Here is a 19487-nt window from a genome sequence, read left to right as displayed (position 1 = left end):
GAACACCACAACAACGAACACCACAACAACGAACACTACAACAACGAACACCACAACAACGAACACCACAACAACGAACACTACCACACCGAACACCACAACAACGAAAATTACAACAATGAACAATACAACAACTAACATTACAACAACGAACACTATAACAACAAACACTACAACAACGAACGCTACAACAACGAACACCACAACAACGAACATTAGAACAACGAACACTACAACAACGAACGTTATAAGAACGAACTCCACAACAATGAACACTACAACAACGAACACTACAACAACATACACTACAACAACGAACACTACAACAACAAACACTACAACAACGAACATTACAACAATGAACACTACAAGAACGAACACTACAACAACGAACAGTACAACAACGAACACCACAACAACGAACATTACAACAACGAACACTACAACAACGAACACTACAACAACGAACACTTCAACAACGAACTTTACAACAATGAACACTACAACAACGAACACTACAACAACGAACACTACAACAACGAACACTACAACAACGAACACCACATCAACGAACACCACAACAACGACCATCTCAACAACGAACATCTCAACAACGAATATCTCAACAACGAACACTACAACAACGAACATCTCAAAAACGAACATCTCAAAAACGAACACTACAACAATGAACACTACAACAACGAACACTACAACAACGAACACTACAACAACGAACATCTCAACAACGAACACTACAACAATGAACACCACAACAACGAACATCTCAACAACGAACACTACAACAACGAACACCACAAGAACGAACATCACAACAACGAACATTACAACAACGAACATCTCAACAATGAACACCACAATAATGAACACTACAACAACGAAAATTAGAACAACGAACACTACAACAACGAACACTACAACTACGAAAACCTTAGCAACAAACACCACAACAACGAACTTTACAACAACGAACATCTCGACAACGAACACTACAACAACGAACACCACAAGAACGAACATCACAACAACGAACATCACAACAACGAACATCTCAACAACGAACACCACAATAATGAACGCTACAACAACGAAAATTAGAACAACGAACACTACAACAACGAACACTACAACTACGAAAACCTTAGCAACAAACACCACAACAACGAACTTTACAACAACGAACACCACAACAACGAACAATACAATAACGAACACCACAACAACGAACTCCACAACAACGAACTTTACAACAACGAACACCTCAACAATGAACACCACAACAACGAACATCTCAACAACGAACACTACAACAACGAACACCACAAGAACGAACATCACAACAACGAACATCACAACAACGAACATCTCAACAACGAACACCACAATAATGAACACTACAACAACGAAAATTAGAACAACGAACACTACAACTACGAAAACCTTAGCAACAAACACCACAACAACGAACTTTACAACAACGAACATCTCAACAACGAACACTACAACAACGAACACCACAAGAACGAACATCACAACAACGAACATCACAACAACGAACATCTCAACAACGAACACCACAATAATGAACACTACAACAACGAAAATTAGAACAACGAACACTAGAACAACGAACACTACAACTACGAAAACCTTAACAACAAACACCACAACAACGAACTTTACAACAACGAACACCACAACAACGAACAATACAATAACGAACACCACAACAACGAACTCCACAACAACGAACTTTACAACAACGAACACTACAACAACGAACACCACATCGACGAACAACACAACAACGAACATCTCAACAACGAACATCTCAACAACGAATATCTCTACAACGAACACTACAACAACGAACATCACAACAACGAACATTACAACAACGACCACCACAACAACGAACATCTCAACAACGAACTTCTCAACAACGAACATCTCAACAACGAACACTACAACAACGAACATCTCAACAACGAACATCTCAAAAACGAACACTACAACAACGAACACTACAACAACGAACACTACAACAACGAACACTACAACAACGAACATCTCAACAACGAACACTTCAACAACGAATACCACAACAACGAACATCTCAATAACGAACACTACAACAACGAACACCACAAGAACGAACATCACAATAACGAACATCACAACAACGAACATCTCAATAACGAACACCACAATAAAGAACACTACAACAACGAAAATCAGAACAACGAACACTACAACAACGAACACTACAGCTACGTAAACCTTAACAACAAACACCACAAAAACGAACTTTACAACAACGAACACCACAACAACGAACAAGACAACAACGAACACCACAACAACGAACTTCACAACAACGAACTTTACAAACACGAACACCTCAACAACGAACATTACAACAACGAAAATCACAAAAACGACCATTACAACAACGAACACCACTACAACGAACACTACAATAATTAACACTACAACAACGAACAATACAACATTGAACACTACAACAACGAACAAAACAACAACGAACACTTCAACAACGAACACTACAACAACGAACACCACAACAACGAACACCACAACAACGAACACTACAACAACGAACGTTATAAGAACGAACTCCACAACAAGGAACACTACAACAACGAACACTACAACAACATACACTACAACAACGAACACTACAACAACAAACACTACAACAACGAACACTACAACAACATACACTACAACAACGAACACTACAACAACAAACACTACAACAACGAACATTACAACAATGAACACTACAAGAACGACCACTATATCAATGAACAGTACAACAACGAACACCACAACTACGAATATTACAACAACGAACACTACAAATATGAACACTACAACAACGAACACTACAACAACGAACACCACATTAACGAACACCACAACAACGAACATCTCAACAACGAATATATCAACAACGAACACTACAACAACGAACATCACAACAACGAACATTACAACAACGACCACCACAACAACTAACATCTCAACAACGAACCTCTCAACAACGAACATTTCAACAACGAACACTACAACAACGAACATCTCAACAATGAATATCTCAACAACGAACACTACAACAACGAACACTGCAACAATGAACACTACAACAACGAACACCAAATCAACGAACACTACAACAATGAACACTACAACAACGAACACTACCACAACGAACACCACAACAACGAACACTACAACAACGAACACTAAAACAACGAACACTACAACAACGAACATCTCAACAACGAACATCTCAACAACGAACACTACTACAATGAACACCACAATAACGAACATCTCAACAATGAACACTACAACAACGAACATCACAACAACGACCATCACAAAAACGAACATCTCAACAACGAACATCTCAACAACGAACACTACAACAACGAACACTAGAACAACGAACACCTCAACAACGAACACCACAATAATGAACACTACTACAACGAACACTAGAACAACGAACACCACAACAACGAACACCACAATAATGAACACTACAACAACGAAAATCAGAACAACGAACACTTCAACAACGAATACTACAACAACGAACACTACAACTACGAACATCTTAACAACAAACACCACAACAACGAACTTTACAACAACGAACATCTCAACAACGAACATCTCAACAACGAACCTCTCAACAACAACCACTATAAACAACGAACACCACAACAACGAACATCACAATAATGAACACTACAACAACGAAAATCAGAACAACGAACACTACAACAACGAACACTACAACTACGAAAACCTTAACAACAAACACCACAACAACAAACTTTACAACAACGAACACCACAACAACGAACAATACAACAAAGAACACCACAACAACGAACTTTACAACAACGAACACCTCAACAACGAACGTTACAACAACGAAAATCACAAAAACGACCTTTACAACAACGAACACCACTACAACGAACACTACAATAATTAACACTACAACAACGAACAATACAACATTGAACACTACAACAACGAACAAAACAACAACGAACACTTCAACAACGAACACTACAACAACGAACACCACAACAACGAACACCACAACAACGAACACTACAACAACGAACACCACAACAACGAACACCACAACAACGAACACTACCACACCGAACACCACAACAACGAAAATTACAACAATGAACAATACAACAACTAACATTACAACAACGAACACTATAACAACAAACACTACAACAACGAACGCTACAACAACGAACACCACAACAACGAACATTAGAACAACGAACACTACAACAACGAACGTTATAAGAACGAACTCCACAACAATGAACACTACAACAACGAACACTACAACAACATACACTACAACAACGAACACTACAACAACAAACACTACAACAACGAACATTACAACAATGAACACTACAAGAACGAACACTACAACAACGAACAGTACAACAACGAACACCACAACAACGAACATTACAACAACGAACACTACAACAACGAACACTACAACAACGAACACTTCAACAACGAACTTTACAACAATGAACACTACAACAACGAACACTACAACAACGAACACTACAACAACGAACACTACAACAACGAACACCACATCAACGAACACCACAACAACGACCATCTCAACAACGAACATCTCAACAACGAATATCTCAACAACGAACACTACAACAACGAACATCTCAAAAACGAACATCTCAAAAACGAACACTACAACAATGAACACTACAACAACGAACACTACAACAACGAACACTACAACAACGAACATCTCAACAACGAACACTACAACAATGAACACCACAACAACGAACATCTCAACAACGAACACTACAACAACGAACACCACAAGAACGAACATCACAACAACGAACATTACAACAACGAACATCTCAACAATGAACACCACAATAATGAACACTACAACAACGAAAATTAGAACAACGAACACTACAACAACGAACACTACAACTACGAAAACCTTAGCAACAAACACCACAACAACGAACTTTACAACAACGAACATCTCGACAACGAACACTACAACAACGAACACCACAAGAACGAACATCACAACAACGAACATCACAACAACGAACATCTCAACAACGAACACCACAATAATGAACGCTACAACAACGAAAATTAGAACAACGAACACTACAACAACGAACACTACAACTACGAAAACCTTAGCAACAAACACCACAACAACGAACTTTACAACAACGAACACCACAACAACGAACAATACAATAACGAACACCACAACAACGAACTCCACAACAACGAACTTTACAACAACGAACACCTCAACAATGAACACCACAACAACGAACATCTCAACAACGAACACTACAACAACGAACACCACAAGAACGAACATCACAACAACGAACATCACAACAACGAACATCTCAACAACGAACACCACAATAATGAACACTACAACAACGAAAATTAGAACAACGAACACTACAACTACGAAAACCTTAGCAACAAACACCACAACAACGAACTTTACAACAACGAACATCTCAACAACGAACACTACAACAACGAACACCACAAGAACGAACATCACAACAACGAACATCACAACAACGAACATCTCAACAACGAACACCACAATAATGAACACTACAACAACGAAAATTAGAACAACGAACACTAGAACAACGAACACTACAACTACGAAAACCTTAACAACAAACACCACAACAACGAACTTTACAACAACGAACACCACAACAACGAACAATACAATAACGAACACCACAACAACGAACTCCACAACAACGAACTTTACAACAACGAACACGTCAACAACGAACATTACTAAAACGAAAATCACAAAAACGACCATTACAACAACGAACACTACAACAATTAACACTGTGAGGGATCTAGATCCCTCAGCTAGTTTTTCCTAGTTCTAGATTAGGCTAGGCACTCTAGAAACTGAATCTTTCAAAATAACATATGCTTGTTGGGTGTTGAATGAAAGCTTGTGTTACGAACTATCACTTGAGAGTAGTTAGAAGTCTGTGATTGCTCTGTAGAGAGAATTGCAGAGATTTTCCTGTTTCTGTGAAATAGGATAGGAGTTGTGAGTGGAGTTGTGTAGGGAGGTACCCAGCAAACACAAATCATCTACACAACGTTCGCCTATCTCTTCCCATAGGTGTGGGAATGATTTGCATTGAGAATGGTGCTGGAGAGCCTTTGAGAAACTTTTACTCAAAAAATCCAAACACAAAGGTTTAATTATAAATTGTTTTTCTACAATTATTTTCTTCCAAATGTAAAACAAATAGTTTTTACATGTTTTAATATAAAATTTATGGTGTTTTTTTGTAAAATTCATTAATAAATTGTAAATGATATATATTGGCTGAGTGAAACCTTTAAAATCCATTTAGTTATAATTTGAACAGAAAAAAGTAGTTTTCCAAATTTTCTCAAAATCGCTCTTTTTAACACAATTTGACTCCTTATGCATTCCACTAAACACTATATCATGTTTAAATATATAATTTATGTATTATTCCCTAAAATAATTTATATAAGTTGCTGGAAAGTGGTGTTAAAGAATCTGAAAACTTTTTGTTGTGTTATAATTGGAATGTTCTTATTAACTATATCTCAAGTTCACAGTTTATCAAACAAGAATATTAACATTCGTCAACTCTTAAAATCTTATATGTTATCTTGCTGGTGCAAAATGGGTGAATCTTTAGGAACAGCTATAGTATCTATATATCACAAATGGTGTTTTCTCTAACTCAAACAATGTAGGGTTTATTATTCTACACATATTTCTAATGACTCTTAGATGTTTACATTCTCTGAAGTATAATTGTGAAGGCTGTGTCCATCACTCTCAACACAGATTCTTAAACTCCTCTCTGCAGGTTCAACTATATAATTAGTTTCCATTTTGAATCTCCATGGACATTTGTATCCAAAATGAAACCAATGTGGTTTCCTTCAGCGCCTTCAGCCAGCACATTTGCTCATTCATTTCCACAGATTCCAACATGGTAGGGGATTTACAGAAATTTGTATATTCATATTGTTATTTATTAAAAATATGAATGCAGTTCAATATGATAAGACAAATACATGAGTTTATGATAAATTCGTTTTCTGTGATATACCATTGATATGCTCTTTTTTTCTTTAAACGGCAGACTAAACTAAAGTGCTCACATCAACAGATTTGATGTATAAATGGTCAACGCTCAACAGAGTTAGTATAAATGTATTAGTATAAATCTTACATGTCTCATTGTTAATTCACATTCAATGTCAACTTGTGGTTTTGATGTGGCACGTTTGGCCAAGACACCCCACCCCATTATGCACCCCATACCCATCTTGTGGGCGGTTGTGGAAAGGGTTACAGAGGCACATAATGGGCTCAGGGACTGAACCCCACAATTCATTTAGCTAAGCAAGTTACAATCTTGATGAGCTAGTTACAAAATTCAATATAAGTCATCACATCAACAATGGGTTCGAGATCGACCTCAAGTACAGGTTCTAAATTAACACTTTCCTGGATTTTCGACTTGGAATTACGGGCGTTTTCCCTAACCGCTTGTCGGATCACGACGTAAATTTACGGTGCGGTTTAAAATATTTGTAAAAAATCCAGTTTAAATCCGATTTACTTGGGGTTTGTTTCAAACTCCGCGCCATGAAATTCCTGTTCTCTCGGGTAGGCCGCAAGTCACGTCGGCCTACTGGGTCACGTGACATTACAACAACGACCACCACAACAACGAACATCTCAACAACGAACCTCTCAACAACGAACATTTCAACAACGAACACTACAACAACGAACATCTCAACAATGAACATCTCAACAACGAACACTACAACAACGAACACTGCAACAATGAACACTACAACAACGAACACTACAACAACGAACACCAAAACATCGAACACTACAACAATGAACACTACAACAACGAACACTACCACAACGAACACCACAACAACGAACACTACAACAACGAACACTAAAACAACGAACACTACAACAACGAACATCTCAACAACGAACATCTCAACAACGAACACTACTACAACGAACACCACAATAACGAACATCTCAACAACGAACACTACAACAACGAACATCACAACAACGACCATCACAAAAACAAACATCTCAACAAAGAACATCTCAACAACGAACACTAGAACAACGAACACTAGAACAACGAACACCTCAACAACGAACACCACAATAATGAACACTACAACAACGAACACTAGAACAACGAACACCACAACAACGAACACCACAATAATGAACACTACAACTACGAACATCTTAACAACAAACACCACAACAACGAACTTTTCAACAACGAACATCTAAACAACGAACATCTCAACAACGAACCTCTCAACAACGACCACTATAAACAACGAACACCACAACAACGAACATCACAATAATGAACACTACAACAACGAAAATCAGAACAACGAACACTACAACAACGAACACTACAACTACGAAAACCTTAACAACAAACACCACAACAACGAACTTTACAACGACGAACACCACAACAACGAATAATACAACAAAGAACACCACAACAACGAACTTTACAACAACGAACACCTCAACAATGAACGTTACAACAACGAAAATCACAAAAACGACCTTTACAACAACGAACACCACTACAACGAACACTACAATAATTAACACTACAACAACGAACAATACAACATTGAACACTACAACAACGAACAAAACAACAACGAACACTTCAACAACGAACACTACAACAACGAACACCACAACAACGAACACCACAACAACGAACACTACAACAACGAACACCACAACAACGAACACCACAACAACGAACACTACCACAACGAACACCACAACAACGAAAATTACAGCAATGAACACTACAACAACTAACATTACAACAACGAACACTATAACAACAAACACTACAACAACGAACGCTACAACAACGAACACCACAACAACGAACATTAGAACAACGAACACTACAACAACGAACGTTATAAGAACGAACTCCACAACAATGAACACTACAACAACGAACACTACAACAACATACACTACAACAACGAACACTACAACAACAAACACTACAACAACGAACATTACAACAATGAACACTACAAGAACGAACACTACAACAACGAACAGTACAACAACGAACACCACAACAACGAACATTACAACAATGAACACTACAACAACGAACACTACAACAACGAACACTTCAACAACGAACTTTACAACAATGAACACTACAACAACGAACACTACAACAACGAACACTACAACAACGAACATCTCAACAACGAACATCTCAACAACGAACACTACTACAACGAACACCACAATAACGAACATCTCAACAACGAACACTACAACAACGAACATCACAACAACGACCATCACAAAAACAAACATCTCAACAAAGAACATCTCAACAACGAACACTACAACAACGAACACTAGAACAACGAACACCTCAACAACGAACACCACAATAATGAACACTACAACAACGAACACTAGAACAACGAACACCACAACAACGAACACCTCAATAATGAACACTACAACAACGAAAATCAGAACAACGGACACTTCAACAACGAACACTACAACAACGAACACTACAACTACGAACATCTTAACAACTAACACCACAACAACGAACTTTTCAACAACGAACATCTCAACAACGAACATCTCAACAAGGAACCTCTCAACAACGACCACTATAAACAACGAACACCACAACAACGAACATCACAATAATGAACACTACAACAACGAAAATCAGAACAACGAACACTACAACAACGAACACTACAACTACGAAAACCTTAACAACAAACACCACAACAACGAACTTTACAACAACGAACACCACAACAACGAATAATACAACAAAGAACACCACAACAACGAACTTTACAACAACGAACACCTCAACAATGAACGTTACAACAACGAAAATCACAAAAACGACCTTTACAACAACGAACACCACTACAACGAACACTACAATAATTAACACTACAACAACGAACAATACAACATTGAACACTACAACAACGAACAAAACAACAACGAACACTTCAACAACGAACACTACAACAACGAACACCACAACAACGAACACCACAACAACGAACACTACAACAACGAACACCACAACAACGAACACCACAACAACGAACACTACCACAACGAACACCACAACAACGAAAATTACAACAATGAACACTACAACAACTAACATTACAACAACGAACACTATAACAACAAACACTACAACAACGAACGCTACAACAACGAACACCACAACATCGAACATTAGAACAACGAACACTACAACAACGAACGTTATAAGAACGAACTCCACAACAATGAACACTACAACAACGAACACTACAACAACATACACTACAACAACGAACACTACAACAACAAACACTACAACAACGAACATTACAACAATGAACACTACAAGAACGAACACTACAACAACGAACAGTACAACAATGAACACCACAACAACGAACATTACAACAATGAACACTACAACAACGAACACTACAACAACGAACACTTCAACAACGAACTTTACAACAATGAACACTACAACAACGAACACTACAACAACGAACACTACAACAACGAACACTACAACAACGAACACCACATCAACGAACACCACAACAACGACCATCTCAACAACGAACATCTCAACAACAAATATCTCAACAACGAACACTACAACAACGAACATCTCAACAACGAACATCTCAAAAACGAACACTACAACAATGAACACTACAACAACGAACACTACAACAACGAACACTACAACAACGAACATCTCAACAACGAACACTACAACAACGAACACCACAACAACAAACATCTCAACAACGAACACTACAACAACGAACACCACAAGAACGAACATCACAACAACGAACATCACAACAACGAACATCTCAACAACGAACACCACAATAATGAACACTACAACAACGAAAATCAGAACAACGAACACTACAACAACGAACACTACAACTACGAAAACCTTAGCAACAAACACCACAACAACGAACTTTACAACAACGAACACCACAACAACGAACAATACAACAACGAACACCACAACAACGAACTCCACAACAACGAACTTTACAACAACGAACACCTCAACAACGAACATTACAAAAACGAAAATCACAAAAACGACCATTACAACAACGAACACTACAATAATTAACACTGTGAGGGATCTAGATCCCTCAGCTAGTTTTTCCTAGTTCTAGATTAGGCTAGGCACTCTAGAAACTGAAGCTTTCAAAATAACATATGCTTGTTGGGTGTTGAATGAAAGCTTTTGTTACGAACTATCACTTGAGAGCAGTTAGAAGTCTGTGATTGCTCTGTAGAGAGAATTGCAGAGATTTTCCTGTTTCTGTGAAATAGGATAGGAGTTGTGAGTGGAGTGGTGTAGGGAGGTACCCAGCAAACACAAATCATCTACACAACGTTTGCCTATCTCTTCCCATAGGTGTGGGAATGATTTGCATTGAGAATGGTGCAGGAGAGCCTTTGAGAAACTTTTACTAAAAAAATCCAAACACAAAGGTTTAATTATAAATTGTTTTTCTACAATTATTTTCTTCCAAATGTAAAACAAATAGTTTTTCCATGTTTTAATATAAAATTTATGGTGTTTTTTTGTAAAATTCATTAATAAATTGTGAATGATATATATTGGCTGAGTGAAACCTTTAAAATCCATTTAGTTATAATTTGAACAGAAAAAAGTAGTTTTCCAAATTTTCTAAAAATCGCTCTTTTTAACACAATTTGACTCCTTATGCATTCCACTAAACACTATATCATGTTTAAATATATAATTTATGTATTATTCCCTAAAATAATTTATATAAATTATATAAGTTGCTGGAAAGTGGTGTTAAAGAATCTGAAAACTTTTTGTTGTGTTATAATTGGAATGTTCTTATTAACTATATCTCAAGTTCACAGTTTATCAAACAAGAATATTAACATTCGTCAACTCTTAAAATCTTATATGTTATCTTGCTGGTGCAAAATGGGTGAATCTTTAGGAACAGCTATAGCATCTATATATCACAAATGGTGTTTTCCCTAACTCAAACAATGTAGGGTTTATTATTCTACACATACTTCTAATGACTCTTAGATGTTTACATTCTCTGAAGTATAATTGTGAAGGCTGTGTCCATCACTCTCAACACAGATTCTTAAACTCCTCTCTGCAGGTTCAACTATATAATTAGTTTCCATTTTGAATCTCCATGGACATTTGTATCCAAAATGAAACCAATGTGGTTTCCTTCAGCGCCTTCAGCCAGCACATTTGCTCATTCATTTCCACAGATTCCAACATGGTAGGGGATTTACAGAAATTTGTATTTTCATATTGTTATATATTAAAAATATGAATGCAGTTCAATATGATAAGACAAATACATGAGTTTATGATAAATTCGTTTTCTGTGATATACCATTGATATGCTCTTTTTTTCTTTAAACGGCAGACTAAACTAAAGTGCTTACATCAACAGATTTGATGTATAAATGGTCAACGCTCAACAGAGTTAGTATAAATGTATTAGTATAAATCTTACTTGTCTCATTGTTAATTCACATTCAATGTCAACTTGTGGTTTTGATGTGGCACGTTTGGCCAAGACACCCCACCCCATTATGCACCCCATACCCATCTTGTGGGCGGTTGTGGAAAGGGTTACAGAGGCACATAATGGGCTCAGGGACTGAACCCCACAATTCATTTAGCTAAGCAAGTTACAATCTTGATGAGCTAGTTACAAAATTCAATATAAGTCATCACATCAACAATGGGTTCGAGATCGACCTCAAGTACAGGTTCTAAATTAACACTTTCCTGGATTTTCGACTTGGAATTACGGGCGTTTTCCCTAACCGCTTGTCGGATCACGACGTAAATTTACGGTGCGGTTTAAAATATTTAAAATATTTTACCATTTGATCAAAGTGGTCAACACCCTTCATGAACTTATTGTAGTCAACAATTGCCTGTGGTTTGTTCACCACAACCTGCTGTAGTCTTACTGTTCCATCTGCCCTGCGAACTCGTTTTCTTTTCTGAACTTTCTTTGTGTCTGCATTGTGTAGGTTGAGCGAGGGGAGAGCCGAGGGGAGAAAGATCAGATTGCTCCACGTGACAACAAAACAATGGGCCTGTCACGTGACCCAGTAGGCCGACGTGACTTGCGGCCTACCCGAGATTGCATTCATATATAAAAATATGAATGCAGTTCAATATGATAAGACAAATACATGAGTTTATGATAAATTCGTTTTCTGTGATATACCATTGATATGCTCTTTTTTTCTTTAAACGGCAGACTAAACTAAAGTGCTTACATCAACAGATTTGATGTATAAATGGTCAACGCTCAACAGAGTTAGTATAAATGTATTAGTATAAATCTTACTTGTCTCATTGTTAATTCACATTCAATGTCAACTTGTGGTTTTGATGTGGCACGTTTGGCCAAGACACCCCACCCCATTATGCACCCCATACCCATCTTGTGGGCGGTTGTGGAAAGGGTTACAGAGGCACATAATGGGCTCAGGGACTGAACCCCACAATTCATTTAGCTAAGCAAGTTACAATCTTGATGAGCTAGTTACAAAATTCAATATAAGTCATCACATCAACAATGGGTTCGAGATCGACCTCAAGTACAGGTTCTAAATTAACACTTTCCTGGATTTTCGACTTGGAATTACGGGCGTTTTCCCTAACCGCTTGTCGGATCACGACGTAAATTTACGGTGCGGTTTAAAATATTTGTAAAAAATCCAGTTTAAATCCGATTTACTTGGGGTTTGTTTCAAACTCCGCGCCATGAAATTCCTGTTCTCTCGGGTAGGCCGCAAGTCACGTCGGCCTACTGGGTCACGTGACAGGCCCATTGTTTTGTTGTCACGTGGAGCAATCTGATCTTTCTCCCCTCGGCTCTCCCCTCGCTCAACCTACACAATGCAGACACAAAGAAAGTTCAGAAAAGAAAACGAGTTCGCAGGGCAGATGGAACAGTAAGACTACAGCAGGTTGTGGTGAACAAACCACAGGCAATTGTTGACTACAATAAGTTCATGAAGGGTGTTGACCACTTTGATCAAATGGTAAAGTATTACCATTTCGCCAGGAAATGTCACAAGTGGACCAAGAAAATAACATTTTATTTCTTGCAAATGGCATTGCAAAACGCTTATGCATTGTACAAGGCCAACACAGATGATCGAAGGAAACTAACTCTGCTCTAGTTCCATGAAGTTGCTATTTGGTCTTTATTGAAATTTGACAAGGCAGAGTGGCCTGCAACAACTACACCATCTCCACATCTAGTTCATGCTCCAGACATAAATCATGACACTGGTCCTGTGTATCCTGCTGCTGACCCGTCAACACCTGGCCCGTCGGGTGTAAGGCGCCCTCTCTTCACGTCTACACCTAGTGCTGAAGCTGAACCTGATGAAGATAATTCATATTCCACATTTGTGTTTGAAAACAATAGTGAGAGCGACGATTCAGACAGTAGTTTATTGCCAACCCAGAGACAACAGCGACGTGTTGTTATAGCAGAGACTCGCCTGAACTATAAATTGAAACATGAGCTGGTAAAAATCCCCAAACGTCGCAGGTGTGAAGTGTGTTCAAAGTCGGGTATCAGGAAGGAAACTGGTATAGCGTGCAAGACATGCGATGTTCCACTTTGCGTCATACCTTGTTACACCACTTATCACAGGAAAAGGGTGTATTGGGTGGACAAGAAATAACCACCTACATCAGCTTCACTCCACCTAGGAACATCTGTTGAGCAACTTCAGGAATCAGTACCTGAAGGAGGTGGAGTGGAGATAAAATGCTCAACTTATTTTACTACAATCGTCTTTGCTTTGGTAAGTACACATAATTGTCTTAGATTGTTTCAGTATTGTAGTCTATTTTCTTAGGAATATTTTGATACCTTAATGAGAACTGTAGCACGAAAACTAAAGTAAGTATACACGAAACAAGAGAAACTTTTTGTTGTGGGTGTTGCGGGTGTGAGTTGGAGTGTCAAGAGCGGGTTCCGGTTGTGTGTTTTCCGTCATCTCTACAGCTGTGAATTCCAAGGAATTGTATTTGATATGCATATGTCTGTGTAGGGAATTTTATTCCGAACACTATACAAAAAAAACCGGTGTGAAACAAGTATAAACTTGAAAAACATGAGCAAAGTAAAAACTTTTGACGCTCACGGGTACAAACACGCGTAAGATTTTATTCCCCGCAAATTTATTTGATGCTGTGTTGGCCAACTCTACCCATGTTCTTATAGAACTTTCTATTGCGAACACATTGCTATAAAAATGAAATACGTAGCTCCAGAAATAATGTCAGGACAGTGAAATAAGTATAAACATTCAAAGCGCTGCATCACACCAGTGTCGTCCCTGCTGAAATCACAACTAACGCTTCACCCAGTTCCCACACTCGTGCGGGTCACCCGATACCATAATTAGACATTGATAGGCATATGTCTGGGTGGGGAATTTTATTGTGAGTTCAGTGATATCAAAATGAGCGCTGTAGGATGACTGTGAGGCTATCAACAAACGAAAGAGTATGAACATTTACTTCCTGTTTGGGTGTCACGGCGAGTCATCTTCGTGTTTATTTACTTCGTGGTGGGATACCAAATGCTTCGGTGACATTTTATGCATATGATCTTGTAGAGAATTTTATTGCCAACGCATTGATACCAAAATGAAAAACGTAGCTCGAGAATTGAGGTTAGGAGCGTGAAAAGATTATAAACTTTTTTGTGTTTACGCTTGAGCGCCCAGAACGCCGCGCGCACAACCCGCTTGTTTTTCCAGCTAGTGCCGCGCGCACTAAAATGTTAAGCAACTGACATATGTGGAGAGCTAGTATCAAAATTTATATGTTTGTCCTGCACACCGCCCCCCATCCAGTGGGCAGCGGTGGATAGGTTACAATCACTTAGTTGTTATCTACAGTTAGCAAACTGGGGATATTTGGCTAAAATTTCTGGTAGCAGATCATTTTGAATGAAATATTGACACATCGCTGGAACATTGGTTATAGAATTGTCTCTAAATTCATGTATCTTTTCGCACTCCATCACATAGTGACGGAGGGTGTGCGAATAATTTTGTTGACACAGTTTACATTTGGTCAGGTCTACATCAGCAGATAATGAGAATTCCCAGAGATACTTGTAACCGAGTCTAAGCCGAGCAGTAGTAACATCTAGAAGTCTGCTGATTTTATTGGATGATCCATAGATGTGTGGCTCCTCTTGTATGATAGTATGATGATAGATGGAATTACTAGTTCCAGTTTCTAGGCAGGCGATGAGTACTCACAATAACCTTAATTAAGCGTCAAAACAAAAATGTGTATACTCTTTTTACTCTCCTGACCTTAGTTCTCGAGCTATGTATTTCATTTTGGTACCAACGTGTTCACAATAACATTCTCTAGAAGAACATCAGCAAAAACGGTCACCAAAAGATATATGAATACCAGCACCCAATAAATACCTACGTAGATGACTCGCCGTGAGTGCCCAAGAGCAACAAAATGTTTTTACTCTTGGGATTGTTATCACTTCCACACTTGTCCTACAGCGTTAATTTTGGTATCAATGTACTCGCAATGAAATTCCCAACACGGTGACATGAATATAAACGTAGAATAATGGTCGCTGCCCACCCGCATGAGTGTGGGAAGTGGCGGAACTGTTACCCAGTATTGGTGACAAGACGACACATGGGCGATACAGCGCTTTGAAAGTTTATAATTATTTCACTGTCCTGACATTATTATTGTATGTACGTCATTCATTTTTGTGCTAATGTTTTCGCAATAGAATGTTCTATGAGCCCGTAGGTAAAAAAAGAGCAACAAAGCGTAAGATAGAATAGCAACATATATAAAACAACGCTGGTACATATCAGTGAGCGTCAAACACACACGAAATGTGTGTGTTTGATGGTGGTCAAACGATGTTTGATGTGTTTGATCAGGTGATGTCCTGATCCGCCTAATTAAAGTATGAATTATGTTGAGAAAAAATAAGAAAAAAGGGAAAAAACAGGGGTGGGAGAAACATGACAGAAAAAGAGTAAAAATACAATTTGGTCAACAAAACAGCATTGTTTAAAATAAAAGATATGGATTGACATTTTGGTGGTTAGGTAGGTTACATTGAGTTAATTAGGTAGTACTTAGTGTTTATCTGTTATAGATAGGAGCTGCATGCCTGGTATGGGCCAATAGGCCTTCTGCAGTTACCTTTGTTTTTATGTTTTTGCCCTGTAACCTAAATGGTTAGAGAGGCACATATGTGGGCTTAGGGACTGAACCCCACACTACATTTAGCTAAGCTGGTTACAATCTTGATGATATAGTTACAAAATTCTGTATAAGTCGTCACATTATCAATGGGTTCGAGATCAACCACAATTTCCTGAATGGATATAACAAAGGAGATATTAATAGGTTATTAAAATTGTCAACACACGATAGAACACGAAACAATGGGTATAAATTGGATAAGTTTAGATTTAGGAAAGACTTGGGTAAATACTGGGTCAGTAACAGGGTTGTTGATTTGTGGAATTTTTCTTAACTTATAAATTTATCTTTATTTATCTTAAACTGGTTGGGAGAGGTACAGTTTTTAACATAATTGGGAAGGTGATTCCACATTCGAGGTCCCTTGAATTGTAAAGCATTTCTAGTTTGACTAAGTCGTACTCTTGGAATATCAAATAGGTATTTGTTTCTGGTGTGGTGCTCATGGGATCTGTTACAACCTTCTAGGAAGCTTTTAGGGTCAGGATTGACATTACAGTGCAGCGTTTTATATATATAAAATACACATGAGAGTATGTGCAGGGACTTAATATCTAACATATTCAGAGACTGCCTGGTTGCCTGAAATGCTATATGCCTACTCTATTGGCTTTAGGTATTGTATGCACTAGCTCTATCTATAAATCCAACATTATGTTTGTAAATCAACTATGTATGTACTTTCCTGAATAAAATTGACTTTACTCTACACTTATATTCTCTGTGGAATTGTTATCCCCTATCGTTTGGGAGAAAAAAAATGACTAATACGTTCGGCGAATGACTTTGACTTCGTTCATGTCATCGTATTTTCCGTAATATATAAAGGTTATGACAATGCAATTATATTATTGTGTGCAAATAAGTTGGAAATTTCATATACCCTAAAAATAGTAAAATAAAGAATAAGAATAATTAAATAATTGTTGTAGTAAATTGTCACACGTTCATCATACGCAAACGAACACACAGTGTGGAGCGTCAATAGACCAAGGTCCGCGCCATTTTAAAACACGGCTTCGAATGTAAGTAATGTTTTTCTCGTACTAACACTGTGTTATGCAATAGATTAGGTCTTGAATTCACAAATTTAGTTGTTACATCTGACAGAGTATGTTAGACGGTGTAATGCTGGTCCATGTTGACGTATTTGTGGGCTTGGTTGGTTTACATGTGATGGCACACAATATCGGCACCCCACAACATGCTGTTGAAGTTGGAATGCATGGCATAGGCTCCTCACACAATGTTCTTTATGTGGTCCTCAGGTGGTAGTTTTCTATTTAGAACCACCCCTAGATCTCTTTCTTTATCAGAATTCCTTAAAGATTTCTCACATGGTTTTCCTAATGATAGATTGTGGGCTGTAAGGGACAGGTGGGATGTATGGATTAGTTGATAATAGTTCCAGTCCACCTGTAGACAGGGATCTCACATCAGCTTGTATATTATACAAGGAGAAGATTTGATAAATTCAGTTATTTGACTGTACACTGGCTCTGTTTAAATCAGAGATTTAAACATACATAGTCTAACCTAGCTCCATAACTAACTGCCATTAGCCGGCTCTGTTTAAATCAGAGATTTAAACATACATAGTCTAACCTAGCTCCATAACTAACAGCCATTAGCCATTAGCCATCCATGCACAGCCATCAGCCGGGCCATAGACCGGCTATTTTGCTTTTTTCCCAAGCCGGTCTATGGCCCGTGTTTTTTTTTCGATGCCTCAGTGGCCCATGCACAGGTCCGTTCAAGAGGATTAAATAGCCGGTCTATGGCCCCTGGGTTTTACAAACTTTTTTTTCCCAAGCCGGTCTATGGCCCGTGTTTTTTTTCGATGCCTCA

The sequence above is a fragment of the Procambarus clarkii genome, unplaced genomic scaffold (assembly GCF_040958095.1).
Source record: "Procambarus clarkii isolate CNS0578487 unplaced genomic scaffold, FALCON_Pclarkii_2.0 HiC_scaffold_101, whole genome shotgun sequence".
NCBI lineage: Eukaryota > Metazoa > Arthropoda > Malacostraca > Decapoda > Cambaridae > Procambarus > Procambarus clarkii.
This window is presented reverse-complemented; position numbering follows the sequence as displayed.